Source organism: Chinchilla lanigera, unplaced genomic scaffold, assembly GCF_000276665.1.
Source record: "Chinchilla lanigera isolate Chin_1 unplaced genomic scaffold, ChiLan1.0 scaffold00071, whole genome shotgun sequence".
Lineage (NCBI taxonomy): Eukaryota > Metazoa > Chordata > Mammalia > Rodentia > Chinchillidae > Chinchilla > Chinchilla lanigera.
In genome coordinates, this window is record NW_004955472.1 from 7,098,677 (window position 1) to 7,113,203 (window position 14,527).

At 39.6% G+C, this 14,527-nt stretch overlaps 1 protein-coding gene across 3 annotated transcripts in view; it reads right to left on the reverse strand.

The window, feature by feature from the left end:
- Positions 1-851: 851 nt before the first annotated feature.
- LOC102019690 (zinc finger protein 239-like) overlaps positions 852-14,527 on the reverse strand; it is a 212,224-nt gene continuing 198,548 nt past the window's right edge. For all 3 annotated transcript variants that reach the window (XR_001237095.1, XR_001237094.1, XR_001237092.1), the window contains 2 exons: positions 2,632-2,755; positions 852-1,167 (listed from right to left, as the gene is read on the reverse strand). The gene's annotated coding sequence lies outside the window, so the exon portion shown is untranslated. The remainder of the gene's footprint in view (positions 1,168-2,631; positions 2,756-14,527) is intronic.

Here is a 14,527-nt window from a genome sequence, read left to right on the forward strand (position 1 = left end):
AAAAAAAAAAAAAAAAAAAAAAAAAAAAAAAACAATATGGAGATCTGACAGAAAACTAAAAATAGGAATTCCATTTGATCCACCTATGCCTCTCCTGGGTGTATATTCCTGAAAAAAATCAAAGACATCATACTCTAGTGACACATTTACCCATGTTTAGAGCAACATAATTCACAACATCGGAACTCTAGATATCAAAACAAAAATGGATAAGAAAATGTGGTAAATATAAATAATGGAATGTGCTCACTTCGGCAGCACATATATATATATAAATAATGGAAGCTAAAATAATGGGATTACATAATTTGTATGAAATGGATGGAACTTGATATCTCAATGCTAAGTAAAACAAGTTAGGTATAAAACATTAAATAGCACATGATTTCTCTTATATGAGAAATCTAAAATATAAAAACATGAAAGAATAAAAGAAAGAAGAGATGGTAGGAAGTGAAAGGGCACACTTCTTGGAGATGGAGAATGGGATCAAGAGGTGAGGGCAAGCAATGTGGGGAGGGGGAACACAGGATTGAAAATGATCAAGATATGTTCTATTTCCCCAAAATACAACCCTATGTATCTGTTATGTATAGCAAACCCACACTGAAGAAAGAAAAAAGAAACAAAGAAAAGAAAAGGGTGCTTAGAGGATTAGAGCCGGAAAGAAACCCTCCTACAGTTTAGGAAGCTGAGGGGAACATGGAAGCCTTCTTTATTACTTCATTATTTCTTTAATTCCACCTTGTCACTGTAGCAGAAATTCCCATAGCTGAGTAATTTTTTCATCTCTTGGCTCCTTAGGCTCATGAACTATGATAATTCAATTCTAGATCACATTTTTTCACACTTCAGCTTTTCAAGAATGTGCATGTGTCTTACAATCAATGATCTTTTACAAGTGGTTTTGGTTGGTGACAATGGTGATTTATCAAATGCAGTAACGTGTCAGTCTTCAGAAAGACTACACAAGATTTATTTCTTGAAACAAAGGCATTGTGTTGAACAGAGGGACTGCATATAAATTTTATACTGTTAGTGAAATACTTATCAGTGTGATGACTCAAGCTCCTTCTTTTCTCCCAGAGCAACAACCAAGTTCTTACAGATGTGAGTAAAGTAGCGTTACACCTTGTTACTGAGAAACACAGAAGACACAAGCTTCTCCTGTTTCAGGCAAAACAATAAAGGTAGGAATTATCTCCAATACCATCAAAAAGACAAGGTAATATGAAAGCCATAAGAGAATGCTGTGAACACCTGTTAGTATTTTTTTCTTTATAGTGAGACTTAAAAATAATATGATTCACCTTAAAATAATTACTCTTAAATTTAAGAAAATGTGCTTGGCTGATCTATAACTGCTAAGCCTCAGCCACATGTACTATTCCATTACATTTGCCCTCAAACCAAGATTATTAGATCTTTCTATGCTCTTAGCAAAAGATTTTTGTTTCAAGTGACTGAAAGGAAGATTCCGTTTCAGACAACTTTCAGAAAAAGACAAACCATTTTTGTAATTTCCTAGCGTTATTAATCCCTTCTTAATCTAGCCCCTTTTGAACCTTACTTTAAACAGGATCTGCACCTCTGTCTGTCAGCGTGTCCAATACTGCAAAGCCCCGGCTGCTAGTCATGTGAGCTGCTGTGAGGCCAGCTCTAGTTATCAGCGCTCAGGAGCCTTCTGCGTATTCTTCAAAACTCAAGTCTCAAAATGCCTATGCCATCTTTTCATGAAAAAGAACTGCTTCAAGTAGATTCATACTAAGTAAAACTCATTGATTCAGCCAAGCCACAAGCAGATAATGGTTTTACTTTCCTTAACTTAATCCCAAAGGAGGGTAGTGAAATGTAAGCTGGATTTTCTTTAAAAGATGCTCTGGTTCAAGTTCAAATGAAACAATTTTTAAAGTGTCTGAAGTGAGGGATCCTGGAGGAGTAATTAGCAACTTATCGTCAGCTGCCTCAAATGGTTGGGGTTGTCTTTCCCAAACAGGGCTGGAAATCCTCGAAGGACTGGAGAAAACACTGGCCTCATGGCCTCTGGGGAGTTCTGGGGAGGGCAGTGTCACAGGGACGAGCACGCTCATCTAACTTTATGCGTCCAACAGTGCTTCCGCAGGCGGCTGCCGCAGCCTTGCCTCTGCTGATCAGCTCAGCAGTGACAGTAATGTCCCTTCCTTGCCTCTGAAGCCCTAATACTTCCTGGGAACTGACTATATAGTTCAGTGGGATTCTCAGTGACACCTGGTAAAGGATCATTTTATGCGTCATATGAATCTTAGGACACTATATTGCTCGCTGTTTGTGCGCAAGCTTTAAAAGCAAATATCAAAGTTTAGAGGCAAGATCTTCTACCTGGAGATGAAATACCTGGACTCAAGTCCTGGCTCTATCACTAAGCAATTATCTGAATTTAGGCAGTTTGCTGCTTAACATCTCTGGCCTCAATTTAACTAATTAAAAATTAAGAAAGGCTGCTATGAGAACCGAGCATGATAAAATATTTTGCAAACGGTAACCAGTATTAAGTGCTATACAGTTACAAATGTTTCCACCCATACCATTAGATAAGCTACAGTGCCAGATATGAGAAGATTAAATTTGTGCAACAGAAGGTTTGCTCTTTACCATAGAAACAGCATCCTTTATTTTACAGTCAGAATAACAGTTCCTACTATCTGGCAATCGATGTCTTTGAAGAACTTGTAAGGGTCATTAGAAGATGCTAAGTGACTCGGTCAAAGCCCTATATCTGTAAAGGAATAAATGGACAACAGTGAAAAGCTACTTCAGGGAATGGGGACTTGGAGATGACTGTTTACAATATTGTGCTCCTGCTGAGATTATTTTAGAGTAACACTTACATTGTTTGTTCACCCTTCTTACATCATTATTCAAGAGTGTGAGGCCCTGATTCCTGAGGGGCTCTTAAACCATAAATGTCATGCTGTCAAAATACTTAGTGTAACCTACTCCTTCACATGTGTGCTTCTTTTCCTCATGAAACGCTGCTAGAATTTTAAGTATTGACAACTTTCCAGTTTACATAGGAGAATTTTTAAATATTCCTCAGGACTCTGAGCCTCAGCCATGTCTGGGTTGTCTCCATAGGACGCTCCTGCCACCTGAAAGGAAAGCTCAGGGCAGGTCCACCGTGTTTGCTTTATTAAATCGAGTTGGGTACCACTAACAGAGGGGAAGTGTCCAGAGGACTGGGTGTTACCGGGAGGCACTGAGGAGCAACCAGTGATGCCTATGAAGATGCTTTGTAATCTGCTAAATCCTGGCAAGATAATGGCCATCGTTTGTTGTTTTATTTTTAATTGCGTGTTTGGCACTAAGTTAAAATGCTTCCCAGAAGTCATTGCATTGAAGGCTCGCGTGGAATTATCATCATGTGGTGACACTGGTATAATAGCATATTATCATGAAAGTATCATTTTGGAGGTACTAGGATTAACTTTAAGCAATACTGAATTATATCCTAAGCCCTTCTTATTTTTTATAGTTTCAGGCAGGATCTTGCTAAATCACCCAGGCTGACCTCAAACTTGTGATCATCCCTTCTCAGCTTCCCAAGGGATTATAGGTATGTGTTACTATGCCTGACCCCTGAGTGTATTAATATCCTAATTTACAGAGAAGATTGGTGAGCGACAGAGAGTCAGAGACTTGCCCAGTGCAAACAGAGCTAGTTATGGATGAAAGGAGAGAGTTTCACTCAGACAGACAATCTCAGAGCCCAAGGTCTCCAACCCTATGTTCCAAGCACTAACGGGTGTTTTCCATGGTACACTATGAGTGGAATTGTCTTTCCTTAGCCGATTGTGCAGTTCCCAATCACCATTTAGGTCCTCCAGGCTTCCCTGAAACCACCAAAGTAGGTCAAACCTCTCATTTATTACACACACATCACAAAATTCTAACTTTCCTTCTTAATATTCATCACAATTGTGCTTATGCTTAAATACTTTTTAGATAACTGTTTAATTTCTATCTCCACCCATATCTTGCTTGCAAACTGCAAGCTTTATGACAGTAGCTGCTCCATGAGAATTAAGACAAAGAACAGAGATATTCAAAAGGCCCTTGATGCATCAAACACTACCCTTCCCCCATGACTAATGCACAAAACCCAGAGAAACCCAAAAGGACCACTGTATGATTCCTGCCCTCCTGCATACAGAACAGAAAGACTGCTTTCAGGAGGCTTGAAAGGATTGATTTCATCTCTCTGATCGTGATTTTCTTTTTTTCCAAAACACAAAAGATCATACAATCTCTGAGGACACTGCCAGATTTAACTTTCTGTAAAACCGTAGGCCTGAAAGTTTCTTTGCTATGTGAAGGGGGAAAAGGTGAAAATTTCCCTCCGCTCTGGCAAAACTTCTAAAATTAATTAGTGAAAACTTGGAGATCTGAAGAATGATCCAGATATTCATTATTTGTTGTAAATCTCCACGTATAAAACTCTATTCTGTGCATATGAAACTAGCCCTCAACAATGAGAGTAACCAACTGAACATCAAAGTCACAGAAAAATCTGAAAAACAAGAATGTTGTAGTGAATTTTTAAATTAAATAAAAATGTTAAGAGCATCCCAAGAATTTTTCAATGTTTCCAAGAACAATGGAAAAGCAGAGAAAGCTGAAAACTACAGTAAAACTGCAAATACTTAGCCAATATAAATCTACAGAAAAAAAACAGCGTTAAGCTCTATTTTGAACAAATTTACTGCCATAATCATGGAAGTTACCTCTATCATTGGTGAATGCAACTGTGAAACACTATTGAATTATAAATGACTAAAAATCACACAGGGAAATACAATTCCTGAAAATTTTTAAATATTTTATTTTATGCCTAGAACGATTCTATTATTCTGAATATAAAGAAAAGAATACAATTTCTACTAATAGTGAATTAGATCCTCCACATGCCAATAAATAATGTAGAGTAGCTATTTTTAAAATATTATTTCACGGAGATACCACGTTCCCTGGCTACTCATATACCTGCACTTCTAAATTTAATCTTACATGCACTGACCTAAATGTACACCAATAAGTGTGTGTTATAAAAAAGTTTTAACTGTTTTCTATCATCTCTACTATTTTGATGTCTTGAAGGACATCACCAATACGACAGGTAAGTGCTGATTCCTTAGAGACGGTCTAACTTGACTAGAAACAGTGTCAAGCCTTGGAAGTTAATCAAGATAGACTACTGAAGCATAGCTTGGGATCAGATAAGCACCTCAGTGCTCAAGGTTCCCAGGTCTACCTATTTATCATGCAGCCTCGTTTTTCATTCATGGTACAGTGCTTTCTGAAGGCTTTAGAAATTCTCTGTGGTGGGGAGCAAGAAGTACCTCTAGGTTTTATTTAGAAAACAATAATCTTTTCCATATAAAGCTACAAACTGCCCAGAAAAAGACACTTGAAATCTTAAGCCAACTCATGTGCCAGTTTCTGAACCAAACTCTGAGAACGCTAATGCATGGCAAACCACTTCTGCTGAAGGAGAGGATGCACAGAATTCTAGAGATTTCCAGTGCTCCTACTCTTTATTCAGTTACAAAAGGAGAAAGGAGGACAGATGAATGGGTGATTGGATGCATACATACATGAATGAATGGAGAAAAGAGGGAGAAAAGATTAAAAACAAGAATATAAAAGAAATACAAAAGGAGGGGACTTTTAAAGCAGGAAAAAGAAGAAGGAAAGAAGAAAACACGTGGACAGACTGAAATCTATTTGTACAATAAATCTGAGCAACTAATTTGAAGATAACAATATGCAGGATATTAACCATTGTTAATCTCATATTATCTTGTTCTGAAATTCTGTATTTTTTATTATTTTTTTTCTCTTTAAATTAGAATGAAAAATAAAAAATAAAAATAGAGATCCTCACACCTTATACAAATGTAAATACATTAAAATCTACTCAGTAAAACTGCTGAGAAAAGCAAAGAAAATACAGTATGTTTGACAATGTCATTTAACAGTTGTCCTAGAAAAATCACATGAAAGTACTGCTTATTATAGTTATCGTGTAAAATTAGCACTTAGAATTCACACTGATTCGGGTCCTCAAAGTTGAGAAGCGAGTGTCAAAGGGATCAGGATGCACACTGTGTCCCTTGAGCCTAACAGATCCAACGTGCGGCTTTCCCGTTGCACTGCTCAGTATTCACTCTCAAGAATAAAACGGCCCTCGCTCTCAGAAGCCTGAGTAGGTGATATAGTTTGGGAGCAGAACGGCCTTCTCATCAGAAGCACAGCTTTCAGAACCAAAGAACTGGATTCAAACACTGGTCCCCTCTTAACTTACCCTCCTGTGCTTTATTCTCCATCTCCATGTTAAGAGACTAATAACTGATCTTTGAAGTTCACTGCAAGGATTAAATGAGATAATATGTGCAAAGCTGTTAACATCATGCCTGGCACATTATAAAAGCTCAATAAATGCTAACTTCTGCCAATACAAGATATATGGTTACTGATTAACAATGTAATATAACTAAATATATATATATATATATATATATATATATATATAATGCTTAATTTTTCTTCTTTGACAAAAGCAAGACTGGTATAAGAGAGAAAGGGGGTGAAACCATTTGAAAATGGTGAACTTTGGGCAAACTGGTAATTGGGAAGAAGAGGAGTGTTCTGTTCTTCAGAAGCTGGTTGTGCACTTTTTAAGGTCTCTTCGTAAATGAATTCTATGGAACAGCTTTACCATTTCCCTTGACTTAGGGGCCAGGCCACCCGAATCTGATAACTGCCGCTGTTTGTTACAAGCACTGTCATACAAATTATAGCCGTTATATCAGATCTGCACCATTTCCCTAAGCAAAATTGCTTTCTTCTCTACCTTGAAATCTAAATTCTACCCCATTATGATGGTTTATGGTTTTCTGTACTTTCCTCAATGACCTTGAACTCATTTTGTCATAAATTTGCTTTCCAGATGTAGTTGAGTGGTAGAGTACTTGTCTAGAATCCACAAGACCTGAGTTTAATCCCTAACAGCACAAAAAAGTGTTTTTTTGGTTGTTTGATTAGTGGCTGTCTTTTCCCCAACTAGACTGTCACAGCTATAAGAATTTTGATCTACCCTACATTATTCACCACTGCATGCTCTACATGCAGCACTGCACATGGCGAAGAGTAGGTACACAAGCGTTTGAAGGAGGGGCAGAGGCAGGCGGTGGGCAGGCAGGCACAACACTGCATTAAACAACTAAAATGAAGTGCTGTGATATTTCAAGACAAGAACTGTCACCTTGGATTTGGGCAGGAGCATTAGGAAGAACAGCAAGGAAGACATGCCATTTCATCTGAGTCTCCACGCATGGGTAGAATTTAAGCATCCCCTCTGGGAAGGCATAGGACGTGCAATAAAATGTGTCTCAGTTTCTCTAGAACACAAGGTCTCCAAGGAGACGTCCTAAGAGCGGAGGGCAGGAATTTGTGGCAGGCATGTCAGATGAAGCTGGCTGATGACAGGGAGACCCCAGAGGAGCTGGGCTGGAGGAGGCACACTCAGACCTGTTCTCTAGGATGGCAAGTTTGGTGAGATGTGAAAGCCAAGTGTGAGGAGGGAGAGATCTGAGGCAGCAAGGTGACTTCATTCGGGCTAAGTTATTCTTTCCGCTCTTTTGCAACGGTAGTTGTATTTATACTGGCAAATAGCTTGCCAAACATTCTGAGTTTACTTGATTTAGACAAATGATGATGATTCTCAATTCTTCAAGGGATTTTTTGTGAAACAAAATTGCCAAGATGAATAATTAGAATATTTTGAAGACTATTCAAGCTTTTTCTATACATGCATTTATCCATGTCTGGCTGGCATGCAAATTGGAGTTTATACTCAAAATCACAGAGAATTATATCACCGAATTCACACAGAGTGAATGAATCCTGAAAGAACATGCAGTTGTGAGCATATGAATCTCTGTATTTAAATTAGTGCGGTCCATTCTGACAAAAGTCTCTGAGATTCCCAGGCTTGTGGAGTTAATAACTACGGCTCGCATTCACAGCTTGGCTCCCGTGTTCTAGGTACAGGTACATTACATACAGTTTTCACTTCTCAACGAATCTTTCAAAGATTAGTGAGGTTTCACAGCCCCTAGTGGCAGATCTGAGACTCTAGTTTAGGATTTCTCGTATCCTGAAGACGAGATGGTTTTCCATTGCCAGGTGAATTGCTTGCAATTATTTCAAAAAGTATTTTTCAGCTAATATGGTCACAAAAAAATTCTATTAAATTTAAACACACACACATAGGTGTAAGTAAAAGACATGTATGTAAGTGAAATGTAAATGCGTAAATAAAATGTAAAGCCTGACTTGAGGCAGTTTTCCCCTGTCCTGTGATGCTTGGACTTCCTCCTACTAGCAAAGAGCTCCTGTGATGGGCAACAGTTAGGCCAAAATAAGGGCAGCGTCAGGGCAGCAGAAGGCTGACGCCCTGCACTAAAGGTGTGCTCTTCAGGCACGGAGGCCCAGCACATCAGCTTCAAACTCAGCTACACAAATTAAGAGCTATTGATGAAAAAATTTTAAAAGGTAGAAATTAATTAGAGTAAAGAATTTGGCACTAGCTTTTTTTCCCTTTTAGCATTTTAAAGATTATCTTGAATCATTCCATTGTCTTCCATTTATATTCTTTCTGTGTCTGTCTCTCTCTTACACACACACACACACACACACACACACACACACACGCTCACACAATTGCTTATACCACTGGTCACCACCCAGGTAGGAATCTCTCCAGTGAATTGCTTTATAGTTAGTCTTTCTTGACCCAGTTTTTTGGTTGGTGGTGTAACTGTACTTTCAGCAAATGAATTTCATTTTAACAAGAAGGCAGCAATGTTTCAAATTACTCTAGATAAAGCTACTAAGAGTTTGTGTGAACAAAAGATCCAACTTCTACTGGTTTTATTTTATGCATCTATGTGAATCACAGGCTTCATCCCATTCATTCCATACAAAAGGTGGGTGCCCTAACTGTCTCTGCCTTCCATTAAGGAAACCGGGCTTTGGGTCAATTTTCAGTAGGCCCGTGCATGATCTGAAGAGTGAGGAGCTAGAGTTAAAGCCTAGATCTCTTTGGCTGTAAGGCTGCTATGATAACTATCCAAAAGCCTGGATGATATGTTAGCATTTTGCAGTCCTGGGGTGTTTGCTTGTTCAAGTAACTATTTCAAAGGTGCCCAGGTGGCTAGTGGCTGCATTGTGTTAGACAAAGCCAGAGGGAAATGCGAAGTAAAAATGGAGTTTACAGTCTCTGTACCTGCATCAATGTGAGCCATATTAAGAACACTTGATTAGATGAAACTCCTCATGAAGAGAAAATGTATTCTATCAAGCAGCACAAAAACTGCTGCTCCTAAATCTGTAGGGCACTCTCATTTTATTTAACAAAGGCAACTCTTCAAAAGTAGAATGATTACATTTTAAAAACTGATTTCTGATTGATTTATTTGAACCAGAGGCTCTCAGACACTGATGCTCTGTGTAATTTGATTTTTACATGGCATAAGAGAGAAATAGGAGAAAAATACAACGTGTTACATGTCCAGAGTCTCCTTGATTATTCTTTTTTAATTTTAAAGAGAAAAAAATAAAAATGGTGTTGTCTTAGAATATTTTTTGCAACTTAATTCCACTTTTCCTTTACCTCAACAGAGCCAAGTGGCTTCAGTTGTACCCTTTCTCTAAATTTACATGACTTTCACCTCATTTGCACCCCAGGCTAAGGGAGAAAAATTGCTATGCACCTTGCTGACACATTTATTCAAGAATCTACTCCTCACCTCCAGCCACATTCTTCCAAGTACTTTTGTTGACGTTATCATCTGTACCCCACCCCTTGCTTTCCTTTCTAGATCTTTTCTTTCTGGGATTCCCTTCTTACATCTGGTCTGCCTTACCCCATATTTCCAGAAACAAGCACCGCTGATAGGGCCTCAGGCTCCCCAGTGTCTGAGAATGTGGACTGCCAAGACCAGGTAAGGATGAAAGTGAAGCAATACTGCAACCCGAGTTTGTTCCGTTCTCCCTAAAGCTTAACCCCAAACGATACTGTCCTGTGCTCCAAACCCCAGGAGGCCTCTTTGTGTAGTAAAAGCTTTCTGATTTCATCTTTGTTTCCTTGACACTTGAACGTGGCATCTGCTGACTAGACCGTGCTACATTCTGAATCAGTACCGTTGCTCCTTTGACAATGAGGATATTGTGTGGAATCAAGCACGAGCACCTCTCTTCCTCTTAGAATACTATTTCCAAACAGGTCTCCAGCCCCCATGACGGTGGATTCCTGGTTGGCAGGACATGTCTGCATCTCAGCTGTGAGGACAGATTACCTTCCATCTGCCCCAGCCCAAAAGAAGAGCCATGCAAGGTTCCCATCTGCCTATCTACCACAGGACTCTTGCGGCTGCGTCAGAGACAGCTCAGAGTACTTTGCTTTGCTTTTTTTTTTTTTTACCAGCACCTTGCTCTGTAGTTTAGGGTGACTTTGAACTTACTGAACAGCCCAGTCTGGCCTCAAACTTGTAGCAATCCTCCCACCTCAGCTTCTCAAGCAGTGGAATTACAGGCGCGCACCACCACACTGCATTCCATACTGCTCTTGGACTGAAGGACTCAAGGGGTTTGTGAGAAATTGAAAAGGAAACTTTAGAAAGAGTGACACCCTTTAGAAAGACACCTGCGTAAAGACTTAGGGAGCAAAGGGGAGGTAGAGGTATCTACAAATATGAGCAGCCTCCTCTGACGTCAGAAAAAGTGACGAGAAAGATACTCAGGTACGGCATGCAGATGCAAAGCCTGCAGTGTGACATGGGATGGCGTCATTCAGGCCCAGACCTTAGAAATGTAATTTTCTCAGCAGATGCTGCTGGGATTCTGAAGAAAGCAAGCGACCTTATGCATCTTAAAAGGAGAATTACTTAGAAAAGAAACATATTAAGATCTGAAGCAGGAGTGTTCCTTTCATAAGGAAAATCCTGCTCCCACCTGAGGCTATAAGGTTAGGCAAGTCTTCGCAGAGCAGTGGGCGAGAACCATCAGTCAAGGCGCAGGGGCAGAGCCTGGGGCCCCGTGGAGAGGAGAGCACCCCAGCGGCTCCTCTGCGCAACCGACCTCGCCTCTCCCCAGACACTGGGAGGCGGGGCCGCGGCTGCGCCACACTCCCTTCTTCACTGTAGGAAACCCCAAGTAAGAAAACGATCCCCACCGGCTGCCAAGGGAGAGGAACTGGCAGGAAGAACTGAATAGGGAGTGGAGACAGACGCCTCTCTGAAGATCACCGAATATAGAGGGACTCTGTAAACGGGTATGGTTAGGCAGACCAAGAAGCAGAATTACACGATGTGACACATATTTATATATGTGTGACCTTTTCATATGAAAATGACATGAACCATGACTTGCTTAGGATAGGCGGCTATAAAATGCATAAATAAAAATATATAACAAATCAAATATAATGTATTTCTTGCTCAAGGAACAATTTTCCTGGACAGCTAAATGTTTGCCCGATCAGTCTTTGTCCGTGTGTGTATCTACACAGATAGTTTGGGATGTCAGGCTGCTGAGGAAGCTCTGCCATGTTCAATACGTCTTCCAGAGTCTTCTTGGGGAGACTCGCATTGCAGGCATCCCGGATGGAAGCAGAACACAGCGCGGAGTCTCCGGAGCCAGAATGGCCAGTGTGGCACGCATCACTTCTGCTCACATTCTTTTGAGTTCTGTCTACACCTAACTGCGAGAGGGCCTTGGAGTTAGTCGAGAGAAAGGCGGCTGTGCTGCGGAAGAGGAGTTCCGATGAGCGACAGACGCTCAGCCCCCTCACCAGAGTGCACGACCCAGCTTTGTCCTCTAACGGGATACAGTGCGGTGTAAAGAAACGTGATAGCTATGAAATGTGAAAAATCATGACAGCTATGCTTCACCGAATGCTTAGATGACACAAATTGTGCTCAGCTTTTGATGTATAGTTCCTCAAAATTAGTTTTTGTTAGACAATTGCGAGGTAGTGGGAAGTGAGGAGAAGCTAGCAGCTGGGATTCCTGAGCAGCCAGGGAACACCGCTGGGCTGAGTTCTTTCTCAGTCTGAAAAAAATGGAGGTTTTCAGAGCACTTTCCCATTTATTATCTTCGAGCTCCACAATAGCACAGTAAAAATGGGTAATACAAGCCTTTATTGCCATTCTGAGGGAAAGGAAATGGAAACAGAAAGAGGTCAAGGGCTTCCTAGGTCTCACCGCTAATGAGGGGGCGACTGGATTCCTGACCTTCAAGCTGCAATCTAGCTCTGCTTCTAGTGCAGCTCCCAGCTCCCTGCTACTCTCGCTGGACTGCAACTGTCCAGCGAGCAATTACATGGAGCCCTAGCCAAGAACTGGTATACCTCGACTCTTGATCAGCAGTGGTGTTTTATTTGACTGCTACTGAAATTTTTTAGCATTAGAGTTGAAAATGCATTGTTGCAGCTGTGGGAGAAAAAAGCAGAGTAAGAGGCAATAAAGGAACCCAAATCTCTTAAATCAGAATAAGGTAGTTTGCTGAGATTTTAGAAAACCTAGAGCATCAGCAGATGCTGGAGAGAATTCTTCATTCTACTGTCCAGTTTTCCAAACCATGCTGTTCAATTATTTGGTCCCCTATGGGATATGGACGCTGCAGAGACGGCCTGGACAGTGACCTGGCTGCAGACTGCAGCGCAGTCCCAGAAGGGGAAGGCCATTTGCTTGTGGTGTTTACATGCAGCGGCCTTCAAGGCCTTTCTCCCCTTCCAGAATTAAGCCTATGGGTTCATTCTACACAATCTCCGGGTGAAAGTATGGTTTCCTACGGTGAACAATTAGTAGAATAGTCCTGACTCAAGGTTCAAGTCTCTTGGAAATCCATAGAACTGATATCCTCTATAAAACTGAGAGAGTGAATCAGACCTCACAGACCTTTATGAAGCTCATGGTGAGCTCCAGGACTACGGAGCAGCCTTTCAGCTCCTCAAGCCCATGCAGAAGAATAACACTTTCCTGAGGTTATTACAACTTCGGCCTTCTTTATACTAGAACATATTTTTCAGCAAATAATATGGCAGCCATTGGATATTCATCTACAAAACATTAAAAAATGTCAAACTCAAACCATACCTTACAACTTATAGCAAATTTAACTAAAGAATAATTATAGTATTAAGTGATTAAAAATGAGAAACAGAAATAGGAGAAAATATTTGGGCTGTACAAAGAGCTTCAGGCTTGATACTGATAAATTGAATCTCACTGAAAACAAAATTTTCTCTGTAAAAACCACTATCTAGAAAATGACAATGAAAAGGTAGAGACTCGCAAAGAATATTTGTAAACCACATATCCAACAAAGTACCGGTGTGTAAAATATACAAGGTACTTTCACAACTCAGGAGTAAATAATCCAATTAGAAAGTGAGCAAAGGCATGAAGAGTCATTTCACTGGAGAAGATACACAGTTGGTAACGAAGCACATGAGCAGATATTCAATATTATTAAGCATATTTAAATGCAAATTAAAATGAAAGCAGAGTGATACTACATACCTATTGGAAAGGCTACAAGAATAATTACAACACCAAATGCTAATAAGAAGGAATGCAGTGGGAATAAAAGTAAATATATATGAAGTTTGAAAGTTTCTTAAATGTGCAACTGTTATATGATTTAGCAAATATACTCTTGAGAATTTATAAATATATGTATCTCAGAGAAATAAAAACATATATTAATGCAAAAATAGTTTGCCCATGAATGGCATAGTAACTTTATTTGTAATAATAGCAAAAATCAGGCAGTAGCCCAGATATCCCTCAGGAATAAATGACTAAATAAGCCACAATACATATCTAACACAGATTATTGATCAACAATAAAAACATGAAAATGTAATACACATGAAAACTTGGATGAGTCAAAGAATTAAATTGAGCAAAATAAGACATCCAAAAATATTACATCCTGTAAGATTACATCTATGTGACATTTTTAAGTGACAGCATTTTACAAATGAAAGATAGATTAGTGCTTGCCAAAGTTTTAGAACTGAGAGAGGTAGATAATGGAACAGGAGGAAGTGAGGTATGAAAAAGCAACCCAAGAAAGGTCTGCATGGTGGTGGAATTGTTCAGTATTTTGTGATGATGGATGTGTGAACCTACACAGGAGATAAAACTGTGTAGGACTTACTGCACTCTCTCTCACACGCACCCACAAACAAGTACAAGTGAAACTGAAGAAATCTAAATAAGACCAGCAGAATGTACAATGTCAATATCTTGAGTGAGATTCTATGTTCTAATTTTGTAAAGTATTACCATTGGGGGAACTTGGCAAAATGTACAAAGTGTTTCTCTATATTATTTCTTATAATTGCATATGAATCTATAATTATCTCAAATTAAAATTAGATTTTAAAATGTCTTTTAAAATCCACTCCCAATCCAGCTTC